The sequence below is a fragment of the Ischnura elegans genome, chromosome 5 (genome assembly GCF_921293095.1).
Source record: "Ischnura elegans chromosome 5, ioIscEleg1.1, whole genome shotgun sequence".
Classification (NCBI taxonomy): Eukaryota; Metazoa; Arthropoda; class Insecta; order Odonata; family Coenagrionidae; genus Ischnura; species Ischnura elegans.
The window spans coordinates 42,621,249-42,634,224 of record NC_060250.1 but is presented as its reverse complement, the minus strand read 5'-3'; the positions used below and the strand labels follow the sequence as shown (position 1 = coordinate 42,634,224).

At 37.8% G+C, this 12,976-nt stretch overlaps 1 long non-coding RNA gene across 1 annotated transcript in view; it reads left to right on the top strand.

Annotated features, from left to right (window-relative positions):
* Positions 1-12,976, top strand: part of LOC124159812 — a 309,102-nt gene that overhangs the window by 57,271 nt on the left and 238,855 nt on the right. The window contains exon 2 of the long non-coding RNA XR_006865016.1: positions 3,688-3,838. This is a non-coding gene — a long non-coding RNA (uncharacterized LOC124159812). The remainder of the gene's footprint in view (positions 1-3,687; positions 3,839-12,976) is intronic.

The following is a 12,976-nucleotide window of genomic DNA, read 5'->3' as shown; positions in this document are numbered from 1 at the left end:
GCAGACCTCCGGGAAAAATGGAATTGGCTGATGACAAGATGTGTTTATGAAACTAAAATGAAAAATAGTTTTTAGACCGTACTGAGATTAAAAGGGTGTTTGAAAAACCAAAAATAGGGAAAATATATGGAAATTAATGTAAAAATGTCGTAATCCACTTCCAAAAAAGATAATTATATATAAATCGCTTCAATATTGGATGTTGTTTCACCATATCTTTACCATGCAATATTCCTCGTTCTAAATTTTTTTAGATTCCTTCGGCCATGCCACATTTTTGGCATATTATATATATGATCCTATTAATTATTAAAGCTCATCATTTCTTCTAAGAATAGAGTCAGAATCTCTCGTTTAGCTTCCTATTTTTCTTCACCATGAATCTCATTAGAATGTGAACTATTTTTGACTCTGATGTCAGCTATATTTCTTGAAAAATGTAAATTGCATGGCAATTCCACGTTTTCCTTTAAATATGAGATAAACTTGCAATTTTTGGCGGAGTAGTAAGAATAGTACTTAGTTCCATATTTCAGGATAATAGGGGTAATTATATGCTGAGGTATTTTGTTTTTTGGGTTATTTTTTCTGTTATTACTCACCATCATGTCAGAGCCAAATAATTAGTTCAGTAATTCATTCAACAGTCGTTTTTCATGCATTCCGTTGAGTTAACAATTATCCTCTCTTTGGCGGATGAATCAAAGCTTTAGCAGTAGAAGGAGTCTTCGCCCGCACTTTGAGTATTATAAATGTAAAGGCTATGCTAGATTTATTTTCGAAGGTCCTCTTGATAACGAAATGATGAGTAGGTTTATCGGTGGATAAGATCTTGGTCCCCGCCCCCAGTATTTTGTTGCATATATTCCTTGAATGTCTCAAGACTACTAATCGTATTGAAAACGTATCTCTATTTATCTTTAATGAATTTTAGTTGAAGAATTTATTCGAGTATTTACGCATTGATGGAAATTATAAAACGAAGGAAAAAGTGCAAAATTGTAACTTAAGTCACCATAGAAGTGCAAATCAATCTTTGAGAAACAGTATTTTTCAGAACGACATGTTTTTCAGCTTTCCCCTTTTTCGGCGTCTTCACTACCTTATTTGAGAATGTTATTGAGTGCATTTAATTCAATAAAGCTAGAAGTTGAAGCCCATATGTTGTAGCAAATATTGAGATCAACAAAAGCACACGATATCTTTTCGTCCAACTTTTATTCTGAGTGCCGATAATTTCGACGTCATATATTAAGCACCTGGTTATAGTGCTGTGACATTGGAACTATTTATACGTAGAATAAAAATGAACAACTACAAAATTTTCTTTTTTCCCTTACTTTTCAATCGACTTTATTTCATTAGAAATTCCAAGGTAACGCTAAAATTCTGCTTTTTCCGTCGACATATTTTCTTTCGAATTTAGCTGGGGGTACAAATTGCCGCTGCACCCTTTTCCATGGCAGCTAAACCAGAATTTATTATTTTTATTCCTCTCTGCCAGTCGTTTCTCTCACTGACTTCTCACCACTAACCCATCCTATGTGCGACTCGCCGAATCAACCCTTTTGCATAATTCATTAAGGAGCAGTTTTTGAGTGGCGTCGTTCAGGCAGCGTGTTTCAACGAAGTAGCGGAACATCTAAAAGGGTGTGTTCCTGCAAGGAGATTTTTGCGAAGTTTTTATCTTGATGGAGGTCAATGTTTAGTGGACCGCTTTTCCTCTAGACGACTTCATTTTCCTCAGTCTTTTTCATATTCGTCCACTGGCCATACTCTATAAGATTGGCTGACGAATTGGGGATGAATATTTATTTCTTTTGTGAGGTTGATTGGCATTTGAAGGAGATGAACGGCATTTAAGGTCAATATCCGTGTATGGGATGGGTAAGTATGAAGTGTGCATAGAAACTCGGTGTCGTTGTAAGCCTACACTTGATCCATGGCATTAGCATTATATTATCTTATTATAATAATTTGGAACTCAAAAATATCATCAACAAAATGAACTCACGTAAAATTACGTCACCGGTACGCTAAATTTTTCAAAAACGCCATATTTATTTACTTTGACCACGTGTGATACTGTGATATCCTTAAATTTGCTGTTTTTTATATTTTTTTACCAACATACATTTCTCTGATCAACGATCTGTCAATAAGCTCCGTTTATTTATTTCTAATTGCTTTTCACCTTGGATTGAACCAACCTCCTCTTTCATGTTTTACTTCTACTCGCTCAAGATGCATATACTTATTGTTAATGCTGGGTACATCCTTCTCATCAAACATTTTAATGCATAATGTATTTTTACGAATCCAACAATTCCTTAACTTTTTTCTAGCCTCCTTGCTTGAAACCGGCTATAGCACAAAAAGGATGTCTCTTTCATTTGGAAAAAATTGTTAAAGAGTTAATTTTTTAGGCTAACCTCTTAACTGTAATTGAACTAGTCTTCGCCTCATGGAATTCTGTTGTTTTGAATTTGTCAGTAATTCTCTAATCTCAAAGTTGGTTTGGTACATAATGAAAATAATTTTGGCGATTCCATACAAGGCCTCTTGTGCATCATTCTCTAAACTTTTGGTGCAAGTACCAAGAATTGTCTTATCTGATGCCTATGTAATAGATTTGAAGCCGGTGGGTGACGATATCAAATCTACTATTAAGTATCACCAAATTAAAAAAAAAATATATATACGGGTGTGGTTATCTATAAGGGAGCCCGGGGCGGAACGGGGTAAGCGATTTTTTCTGATGCTGCGCAAGCGGCAATGTCTATATCTAAATCCAAATGGGTGTTGCTTATAAGTTAAGCAACATCAACCTGGACTAGTTATAGTTATTGCTGCTTTTTTCGCACTTAAAAATCCCCACTGGGCTGGGGTTTTCCTCAGGAAGGAAAGTACCCAGAAAATCGGGAAACTTGTTAATTCATGGCCACATGATAGTATTTTTAGGTAAAGTAACAAATCGGGTATAATGATAGTTTACATATGTAACAGCAAACAATAGGAAAAACGATTTCCGTTTACCGCGCATAGGATCAGCGTATAACCCGTTCCACAGCATTGATCATTATGTGTATCCGGTAGTACGCAGGCCAAAAACGTAGTATGCACGCATACCCCAGCATAATGGTCTGCACCAAGAGAATTAAGGGTTAAATTTTGTTTATGTTTTCCTATTGAGGGCGTGACGAGGTCTCCCTATCCAGCATGATGTCCAACCACTGTAATCGTATAACGTGTCATAGCAAATGATAATGAGAAGACAACGCAAAGGACTTCGGACACAACCAGAAGTAGCACCACGTGATTAAACCGAAACTTAAACTTGGAAATGGTGGGAGGGCTCCAATAACAGACATTTTGTTACTTTCACAGTATATTTAATAAAAATTTCTATTTTTTTTACCACAATGTATTTAAAAAATAGAATTAAAAAAATATAATGCGGAGGTAACAAAGTGTCTGTTACTGATAATAACACTACGGGCTCCCGGATTTGGAAGCATGAGATGCACTTGCGTGCTAACTTGGTTGCATTCCGTGCACCCGTATGGAAATGCACAGTGGACAGACAAAAGGACATCCTCTTTTATGTAAATAGATTCAGAATTTCTGTAGTAGTAGCTGTATTCCGTACCTGTTATCTTTTGGTAATATTCATATTTTCCTCCTTAGATGGCCAGACCCTTGGAACGAGGATACCCATAGCTCTGCTCTCGTCATAGCAACCTGTCAAGGACCTCTTCTAGACTAGCCCTAATGGATGCAGAAGCTTCAGGTTTCCTCTTGTTTCTTGGAGAAGGCATCGCCGGCGCACTTCCCGTAAGTAAGTACCGGACAAAAGCCTTACTCTCTCCCCTCCTCCCCGGCCGGTGTCCTGTAACTTCTCGCCGACAAAGTTCTCTCTCTTGTCTTACTGGCTGCTCTTGGCTCCCAGCGTCATAGTGGCCTTGTTGACCGGGCATCGGATTACTCGTGGTGCCCATTTCGTGTCGAGCGTCTGGAAGTGTGTCCCATTCTCTTGAGAGACTGCCGCTCCGCCCTCAGCTTTTCCGAGGGTAAATCCTTGGCTGAGAAGAAACGATAAGAGAAGCGTCGTAAAGGTCAGAGATGTGTCGAGATTCCATATCACAGCAACAAGTTACGCCCTTATTCACTGCGTATCCTGCGGTGGTGGTAAACTAATTATTCTCTATCTCGCAGCAGTGCAGACATTCTTCCTCATAATTGTATTTATTTGTCTTGCTTTGTAGGTATTGGTCCGTGAGAACGAAAGATTGCAGTAGAATCTTTATTTACATTTCTTATCCGTTCCGTAGGATCTGATCGTAAAGAGAATAACCGGATTAGGAATCGCTTTAAATAGCACCGGCACAAGGCTATCATTCTAAAACATTCATTAAAAAATAACATATTTGATGACACACAAGGCGTATCGAGAAAATAACGGGAATTCATTCTTTTTATTTCAATACAAGTTTGGAGGGTCAGATTGTCAAAATATTTTATTTGTGTTGGTATACGTGGCCCTGAAGTAAGGACAATTTTGAATTTATTGTTTACTTTGCTCAGCGATTTTCGGCTCACACTTCATTGCTCGGGCTTCATTGTTCGAGAATTTTTGGCTAAAAACAGAATTTAGTCGTACTATGCCCTAGCCTTAAAATTCGCCAAATATGGACAATAAATTTTGAGGCGTTCGGAAAGTCTCACGTTGACGGCCAAATTTTTTTTTCTCTGATTTCCATTTCTATAATACAACGAATTGTGACTTTTTCCTATTTCCATAAAAAAATGAGAACTTTATAAGCTAACCAGTGTGGCGCTCAGCTCCAGACGAATTTTGTAGAGTTTCTTAGAGCAAAGATCGAGATTCCACCTCGATCTCTGCTCCAAGGAACTCTACAAAATTCATCTGGAGCTGGGCGCCACACTTAATACGAGGACGTTCCCTGATTGGTCGAAAGAAATCCACCGAATTGGCGCCAAAAATTGACTATATAAGAGAGGACTAAAAGCTTCACTTCATCCTCCACCTGAGGACGCTGGCAGGAGAGCTGGCGAAACTGTTGTGGTTCTTCGACAACGGACGCGGATGCAGCCCGAAAGAATGCTGAACTCAAGTAATCACCGCGGAAACCTGCGTACGAACATTTATAAGCTATCGTTCATCACGCATATGCGGCATTAAAAGATTTCGCTGACTGAGCTGAAACCTTTCCCCGAGATCGAGTTTGAGAAGTGTTTCGAGGTTTGAATGAAGCGTTAGCACGAGTGCATATTATCCCTTGAGCACTATTTGGAAGGAGGAAACATTAATGTAGACGAATAAATAATTTTTTTCAAAACACTAAAATTCCCGTTATTTTATGAAAGAAACTCGTATTGCACAACGTGAAAACTTCAAACTTTAATTTTGTTTACTTACAATTCTAGCATTTTCAGCTAATTTAAAAAATAGCGTTAGAATAAAATTTCGGCTACACGTGGCAATATTCCTGAACGGCAAAAAAAAAAGAGAAATTTTGGCCCAAAGCAATACTGTAACTATCCCCCAGCCTCTAGGTATATTCGCCAGATATGGCTCCGTGTGACCTTATCTTACTACTACACGCTGAAGAAATTTCGCCATTGGAAGATACGATGATGTAAATGGAGTTCTAATTTTCCTTAAAATATGAATTTCAAAATTCCAAGGGGTAACTGAGCGTCCCCACCATAGTGATGTCATCTATTGCGACATCTTTTGTGAGAACAAGTTCTTATTAACAGAGGAAAAAATTGCCAGAGTCGAGACCACCAGCGAGAATTCAGGCAATTACCATTTTCGTGAAAGCTAGCGAATGAATTTTATTTTCATCTAGTAAATCGATAACCCTAATTGTTCTTGGGACAATGGCCTGGAATTGGAAGAGGGACAAAAAGTCATTAAGTACCTGGTATTACTTAAGACCTCTTAGTATTCCGACGCCATGACCGAGGTTTCATGACACAGAATATTCTCTTTCACTTAAAACGTGTTGCACGAGTATCAGAACTACGCCAGATACTCAGCATTCTTTTCTGGCGTTATGTGTAAGAGTATAACAAAGAAGAAGTTAATAGAAGGTAATAAGACTTTCTCGGTAACTTGTCTCCAAAAAATTAAAATTTATAAAATTTTATATCTATTTAATCCACAACTGTTCTCATACGACACTACTTGGCAGTTTAACGTGGTTTTAGAGCATTAAGAGGGTGATTTTGGTCATTTTCATCCGTCCTGCATTGATATTTAAGTGAATGCGTAGCATAAAAATTCATTACCCGTCTTAAATAAAGTTAATTAAATCTTCCTCTAAAATTCTTTTATTCAAGCGGAAAATTTTCAGTTACGTCAGTAAATATTTTTCTCGCGAGCGAGCATTGGCAAGTACATTAAAATTTTGAATTAGTTATTTTATAGAAATGGACATCGGAGATAAATTTGGCTAACAACAAGAGAACTTCCGTACGCCACTAAATTTGTTGTCATGTCTGAACGGAATTGATAAGAAATTTACCAAGGTACTCTAGCATATATCCAATGATTTTTTTATGTAAATACTTAGGTAAAATGTTTGAGTAATTGACTAGTTATTTTGATATTTATGCTGAAATATTAAAAATATGTTACCCTTCATATAACATGCGTGCGATGGGTAAACTGGCGTAGGCTACTTAATTTCGAGTTAAGATGATAAAAAGCCCGTCTGGGGTCGCACTGCTCCTAAAACTGTGCTCCTAAATATAGAAACTCTTCAAAAGTGCGCATTGAGCGGCATTGAGATTTACATATTATATTCCACTCAGTCAAGTGACTTTAGCAATAGGGTGGTTTCCTATTTTTTTTATTGCCTAAATCGAAAGATAGTGAAATACGTACTCTTGGAGTACGTATTTCACGCTTTTAGATTTTTAAATTACAATATCTGTTTTTAGCGATTAAATGAAAAGTGAAAACTTTCAAACGCGCGAAAACGCGACGGCTAAGAATGAATGCCGGGGAAAACGCTGTGTGACCTCATTCTCGTTCCCTCTGTCAACGTGTGAGGTGACTTTGATGTGAGGCTTGAGCGCTGATACGATGCAGGCTGCTAGCAGGTAGCGCTTGGCTTAAATAAGGATTATTAATACCCTATCAAACGAAGGAAACTTTCCGACCTTAGGCAGTTTTAATAGGTGACTATTAAGAGATGTTTCCCTGAGCTCTGTGCCTCATGCATGCATTGGTAATCTCAGACGATGTAAAACTCCTATCTACTCGTATAGAAACTAGGTTCCTGTGACGTCACGTGGAGTGGCATCGCTTGGGCGCCAATCTGGCCTTTTTCAAATGCGGTTAAAATTGACCATTGCCATTCGTCTGAACTGGGATTTCTAAAACCAAATAATTTGTATATTATGAATACACTAATGGTGGGTAACGAATCGCAATCAATGCCTTTCGTTTTCTTTGATGAAGGAAACTATCCTATTGATACTAATAAATTTTACTTTTAAACAAATTATTTTGGCTGCATCAATGGTGGACGAAGTCACACCCAAGTTCCTGAGTATGATGTTATGTTTAAATAATATGAAGTGATGTCGGTGATGATTCAATAAATTTGCATATTTATTACATTCAATTTGTTAAAGATGAAGCACTAGTAATGCGATTAGAACCTCCTCGTGTCCTAAATAATCGCTTGATTTTATGCATCGCTGGAATTGATCTTTTTCCAGCCTTTATATCAACTCACCAACCTGTCTGTTTGTCTGTTTGTTTGTCTGTTTGTCTGGTACAAATCTTGTAACTCAAATTTGACTCACTTCCTGTGAAGCAAAAACGCTGAAATTTTGCACACTTCTTCATTTCCGATGACAATACATGAAAATATAACTTTTTCTCTCCAACCCCCCTTTAACCACCCCCCAGTCAACCTATAGCCCCCCAAAACATGTTTTTGATCTAAGAAGTTCCAAATGGTCGATTTTCGTGTTTTGCGACCACAGTAAAAGTTATCCACTTTAGGCATATCCACATAGTAGGCATTTAAAAGCATAGGGGTGGCATTTTGAAACATAGGGGGCTTACCATTCACTGAAAATTTAATAAATATAGTGACTTTTTTAATACGTCACTTTTGGTTTTTCGGGGTCACTGAGTTTTTTTGCTTTGTGTCATATATAAACGTTGCTCATCCCCTGTAATCTAAATATAAAGGCTGGTTTTTAAAAAAAAATTTTTTATAAGAGCTTATTAATCATAGATTAATTTTTAAATCGGTCGAGTGGTAATGGAAAGAATCAAATGAAAAATTGGTATTGGCGTAAAAGGTCTATCTTGGCACTTAGTCCAATAGTTTTGGGAAAGATAAGATAAAAGTGTTATTTGAATCGATACATGATCCAAATAATAGCTTCTTTTGAATTCTCATCTTTTGAATTTTGAATTTTTTGTTCTGGGGATTTCGAAAACCACGTTGAAAATCGTAAAGCTTTGAACGCACTCTGTTTTTGACGCCATGGGGGCATAAGGTTGAGGAGAGAAGAGACGAAAGGATTTATTATTCCTCAGAGAAAAAGAGAGGAGTGTGCCATTTTCCGGGACTTGACATAGGAATAATTTTCCATTTCCTGGAAAGGCTTGCATCCGCTGCATTCTTAAAATTCTTGTATTTTTTCCCCTTCATTCTTTCCCCTTATCTGCGCGGTGTCCCTCCACCCCCCTTTCATAAGACCTCCACGCTGAAATCGCTGGCGCCGTAGGGAGCAGCAGGAATTATATTTTTCTTCACAAGACGCGGGTTGAAATTTCCGTGGGGCCATGAATCTAAAGAGTGGGGGAGAGAAAAAAAAACGGGTACGGATCCCTTCTGCTTGATGTATTTTTTCACCTTTTTCCCTTTGAATGATTTGCAGCAGTCCGTCCTTTATACCGTTTAGTGGAAATTTTTAATCATTATCGGAGATGTTTCGCGAGAAAACTCCTCTAAGGCGCGAGGATTTGCAAAGAATTCTCTGTCTAATGGGGTCAATGGAGTTTGGGGAAAGAGTCTTGGAGTATAAATCCATTACGATGGGAATATGGCCGGATTAGGGTAGAATTCTAGAACTTGAAGGATTCCTAATCGAGCGCAGATTGTGCTGAATGGTCGCTGCGATCGCAGCTATTAATAACTTATGAGTTCAACAGTTCGGGAACATATTATTTTCTGATCTCTTTGTTCGCTTTCAGGTTCTGCTTTTATTTTCTTAACGGTCCATTGAAGTCTGGCCATACTTTGGGCTAAGTGCCATGATTCAACCGTTTACTACGAGACATGAATTCGCAATTTAATTCTTAAAATTATGAGTTGACTGAATTAAAATCAATCGCTGTTCAAAAAGTTTCCTTTCAACCCCATTTAGTATCTTTTAATTAAGGGTTGAAACGTCTGAAATGGTACGGAACTTTGAAGTATGATAGTGACTTCATGATGAATGACTTGATCATCCAAGGTAATGGTTGATTTATCAGTTAAGAAAAGGTTGATGAAGACAGAAGAAGCTCAAGGGAGTAAGCCCATTGGTGAACCCAAGAATAACTCATTAGTACGAAAGTGAATTAACTCGGCTAAAGTATAATTTTTATTTCTTTATTGCACTTTTGTCATGTTTAAATATTGATTTCGACATGGTCATTTAAAGTTTATGCCAAGTATTCACAGAAAATTCTTTACGCTAATTTTATGAAGATTTATATTATTTAGCCCCTGGGCACAGCTCAATGAATAAGTATCGATAAGAAGCAGTAGTATATACGCTTTTAGTAAAGTTAATTCTCGAATATTTTTATAGATCGAATATTTATTCGAAGTATGATTTGGCTGAACACCCGAGAAATCAGTTTCTACTGTTTTTTAGCTATATTTATCCATTTAAATTTCAAAAGAAGTTCTGTGTTCTTCCATATCCGTGGACATTGTGTTGAATAATTTTGTAAAGTAAGCGTATGCTGGTAATAATTTAGGCCATTTTTGAATTGAACTAGCTTTAACCTTTATATTTATATGCATTAACAGCGTGCGAGAGCAGTGACTTTTTCATTGCATTGCAGCCTGCTAGCATTGTGAAATTTCGGCGTGCTTTTGTAATGTACCCCGCTTACTGCCTGATAAAATTACCGGGGTAGCGATAGGGATGTAGCGATTATTTCCGTATTATGATGCGGCAATATGTATCCCAGGCATATATTTCCATATCATTGGGTTGGGTTGAGCGTCAAGTGATTCGTAGAACCACAGAGGCGGGAGTAATTCTCAACGATATCCGGCAGGGGTTCTCCATGCCAAATGAATCGGCTAGGTAGGAGCCTGGCGATAAATGTGCTATAGCCCTCTCGTTTATATCACGTACAAAAAAAGTTAAAATTGCAATTGGAAACCCCACAAACCATCGAAAACTCATCGGAAATGGCCCATATGAACGACTGTCGTTCACGACTAAGAATGAATGAGAGAAACGTTAGGCGCTAATGATAACAAAAGAATGTCCAAATCGAGAGAGAGAACTGCCTTGGATAATGGGGTCCTTCACTTGGGCCAAAAATCGCAAGATATTGAAAGAATTCTCCGGAAGGGAAATATAAGTCAGGGTAAAAATAACATTCAGGCATTTGTTCGTCACTGAAAAATTAAAAAATGCGAAAGTTTACGCCCATTTTTAATGAGTTGGTGACGTTATCTGAGATATGGGCCATTTGATCGTTAAGGGACAACCTTTCGTTGAGGGAAGAAATCGCGTACTTGATTGTAGACCATAGAAAACCACACTCATGCTCAAGGCCGAGATGTGGTCTCATTCTCGACAAGAATTCGTGACGTCATCAACTTAGGTACGGAGGTCACCAAAATAGGCGACCGATCGAAAACTGAGAGTCTATTTATTTTTCCAAGTTTTCATATTTCTCTATCGACAATAAAAAATAATTGGTGAGCGATTCCCTTCGCAAAATAACCGCTAGAATACCTAAATAACAAAACTGGCGAATCATTTCTGAGCACACCCTTCCTGGTTATTGCGATACCAGGCGTCAGACGATAGTCTTGACACGTGGAAACAAATTAAACACTTCTCTAGTCGCTTTAATGTGCCTCACAAGTGCGCTCCCAAGTAAAGCAGCTAATTTGGTTGAGAGCGACGCTTAATGCGGAATGATGCCTGGGCGAACCCCGGGACATTTCAGGTTTATATTGCGTGGGCGCCCGTTTTCGTGTGTCAAGTCCCCACCGCGGGTGCGTGGGCCGGGATCCTTCTCTTGACCCTCCGAAAAGAGAAGGGTCCGTCTCTCCCGTAGAGGTTTTCGGTTGTACCTACGTTGCGAAGAAACACGTGCCGCCAGATGACCCGTATCCCAGGACCTTGCAATGCGACATTCTGGCCTCACGGAACTGATGTAGAATCCTAGGTATCTCATTTGCCTTCTCGTTTAATTAAATACCGCACCTTTTTTTAAACCTCTCATGATTGTTCGAAGATCCCAGCCACTAAAAGCGGGTTTACATGGCAAAGGATGCATACGAAAAGGATATCTCAAATGTTTACGAGATAACCTAGTGAGGATTGCTCGTGGTGAAACAAGTAAAACAATAAGTATTTCTTCTTGATAATGATTCGGGAGTGGTGAAACCGGTACAGTTTGCACCGAATAAAGCCGTTCGTAACAGGTGAAAATTTAAATTGTATGTATTTAGCAAGTACAAGGGTTCTTTCTATGGCTGTGGCCTTCAATATGTCGCAAAATTATAAATACATGGGGTATTACATAAATGGCATTTTCCATTTTTAATGAATGAAAGCGAAAATCTTTTTCATCAGTATAGTATTTATCAGCGAAAACTTAATACTTTAAGGTAATCCTCTGGTACAATTCAAGAAGATTCTCACTCGAGTTGTGCCTCAGGACAAATGAGTCGAAATCAGTCTCATATATATCTTACGTGGGTTGAAAAAGTCTTCGCTCTCATTTATTTGCAATACCAAGTATTTCCTGGCAAAGATAGAATTGTCTAATTTGGTAGTTGGTCGTCCTAGAACATGTATTACACCTGATTGTCAAAGAGGGTAACTTAAATTGATAGAGGTCTTACTCTAAGCTCATTCAAACTTTTTCATAGGTGTATATCGCGTCGTCGGTACGTAGGGCATAACACGAAAAAGATTTCTGAGGAATCTACTAGCATTGCAAAATTCTACTGATTCCTGAATACACATACCAAATCGAACTTATGTCTCTCTGAAATTCAGCTAGTCTATAGCGAACAAACTCGTTTTTTTTCTGGCGATAAAATTCATCTAATTTCACATCACTTTTGGCATTTTCCACCTGAGAAAATTTTTCCACCTTCATGACCTATCTGCTAAACTTATAATGTCAAAAATTTCTTATGTTTTTTTTAACCATTTCATTAACCATGATATTTTATCCATATTATATCTAATTTTTTATGAAAATATCCATACCATCTGATGGAGGAGAGTAACAACTATTTTCTCCTTTTTTATGAAATGATCGTATAATTATCTTTTATTTTAGACCGTGTTTATCTGAATGAATATTATGATTTAAAACTTTCCTGGCGAGCAGAATTAATAAAATGTTCTCGGAAAAAAAATACTTTAATAGATTTTATTGATGAATCCTTTCCGAGCACATCCTTTTTGGTTGGTGCGGTACCAGGCGTCAGACGAGAGTCTTGACACGTGGAAACAAATTAAGCACTTCCCTAGTCGCTTTAGGTCACCTTGAGAATGGGGGACCAGACGAAATCCGAAGTGTCGGCGCTCTTAGATTTTCTTACGCGCGCGGGAACGCGAAAAAACTTAATTTAATGCTTAGTGTTCTTACCAATTTGATCCAAAATTTAGTTCGCTTAATAAAATTTTATACTTGTATATTTTTTACTATAATAAGATTTTT